The sequence below is a fragment of the Propithecus coquereli genome, unplaced genomic scaffold (assembly GCF_000956105.1).
Source record: "Propithecus coquereli isolate 6110/MARCELLA unplaced genomic scaffold, Pcoq_1.0 Scaffold309, whole genome shotgun sequence".
In the NCBI taxonomy this organism is placed as follows: domain Eukaryota; kingdom Metazoa; phylum Chordata; class Mammalia; order Primates; family Indriidae; genus Propithecus; species Propithecus coquereli.
This window is the reverse complement of record NW_012148719.1, coordinates 185,616-187,502: the sequence shown is the minus strand read 5'-3', so window position 1 is coordinate 187,502 and position 1,887 is coordinate 185,616. Positions and strand designations below refer to the sequence as shown.

Sequence of the window (1,887 nt, the reverse complement as noted above, 5' to 3'; positions counted from 1 at the left end):
AGTTAGCTTTTTGGAGACAAGTAACTTTAATTTGAATCCATGCTTTATAAAATTAGGAAGTTAGTATTTACTGGGAATTCCATACTGTCTGGAGAGGCAGGATGAGGAAGCAAGCCGTGGATTATGAGACCATGGCTGCCTAGTCCCAGCAGGGGGCAGCAGTGGCCTTTGGTAGTCGTCATCACCACATAACGTCGAGTCCTGGCGCTGCTTGTCACGTTTGAAGCAGAGTCAGTTTTTGGAGCCATTCGCTCAGGGGAAATAAGAGTCTTATTATTTTGACGAATGCTTTTGCAATTGTTGCCCATTCTTCTGTACATAGAGAAACCTTAAATAAGGAACTTGCAGCATTTCACCATTCCCGAGGAAGAAGGGAAGCAGCCGAAGTACATGAAGCATCCACACTCCCTGTGTTGCGGAGATTCAGCCAGCTTGCAGTTTTCCACGCTGGCGGATCGATCAGGGGTGCAGAGGGGCCAGACGGTCTGGGAGGCTGAATTTTGTGTGTGGAGGGCCCCCAGTTTCAACCTCCATCAAGCTTTGCCTAAGTGGAGGCAGTGAGGGAGAGGGAGAGTGTGCTACACCAATGACCATGCCAGCTGTGCTAGGTGGCTCGGCAAAGCCAGCGTGCCATGAAACGTTTCCCGTGGCAGCTAATGCACAGGTAGATACTTAGAGAGCCAGGAGGAACGTTGGAGGAGTTCAGAGGTAGCAATCCCCGGGGTTGTAAATCCTCACCCCTGCTTCTAATATCAGACCGATCATCCCTAATAGCTCTGTGCAGTTGTGGCTCAAGATCAGTGGCATCCTAGCAGTTCAACACAAGCACGCATCTAATGTAAAAGGTTGAAGAATCCCGTTTGGATCTGGCAAATCCAGCACTAGGATTGTAAAGATCCACATTTAACGCCAGCTTATGCACCAAGAGCATCTTTTCAAAATGCAGATCAGATCAATAGTGTCCTTGTTTACACCCTTCTATGGCTTGTTGCCGCTTTTAAGAATAAGGCTCAATCCTTTAGCGTGTCCCTGAGGCTGGCGTGGAGTGGTCCCCACTCACCTGGGCCACGCCCTCCAGCTCTCTGTGCCAGCCCTCTGTCCTTCTCTCAGCCCCTGGAATTTGCTGGGCTTCTCTTCCTAGAGCCTGGGGCTGTGTCCTGCCCCTGACTTCAGTCTTCCCGCTCTGGGCCTAGTGAGTGAACACCTACTGACCTCAGTGGTCTTTTCCTCTGCTCAGAGCTGTCCTTGGCCCAAGGGGGCAAGCGCCAGTGTCCCCTATTTTTCACTCCTATAGCACACTTTGCCCTTCCTTGGATAAGTTATTGTGCGTTTCTTGTCTGGTGGCTTTGGCAGTGTTTGCCATGCTCACTGCACAGTAAGCGCAAGATTGGGGACCAGGCCGGTCTTCTTCGCTGCAAGACCTCCAGCAGGGCGGCACTGGCACAGAGTGACCACGCAGTAAACAGTTGTTGAATGAATGTGTGTGGTACAAACATACCCATTACTTACACTTTTCCTAAAAGGCTGTTAACTTTTTTAAAAATTTCAAAATGTTACGGGAGCACAAATGTTTTTGTTACACGGATACCTCGTATAATGCTTAAGTTGGGGCTTTTCATGTGCCCATCGCCCGCATAGTATTCATTGTACCTGACGGGTGGATTTTTACCCCTCCCCACTTCTTGATTTCCTGTGACCCTTACATCTCTCTGTGCCCATGTGTGAGAAGGCTATTAACTTTCTTTCTTTTCTTTTTTTTTTTGAGACAGAGTCTCACTGTGTTGCCCGGGCTAGAGTACCGTGGCGTCAGCCTAGCTCACAGCAACCTCAAACTCCTGGGCTCAAGCGATCCTCCTGCCTCAGCCTCCCGAGTAGCTGGGACTACAG

The 1,887-nt window shown here is 49.7% G+C and overlaps 1 protein-coding gene across 2 annotated transcripts in view; it reads left to right on the top strand.

Annotated features, from left to right (window-relative positions):
- The window catches only part of FAM173B (family with sequence similarity 173, member B), a 27,847-nt gene that overhangs the window by 16,784 nt on the left and 9,176 nt on the right, over window positions 1-1,887 (top strand). The gene's annotated exons all lie outside the window — the stretch shown is intronic.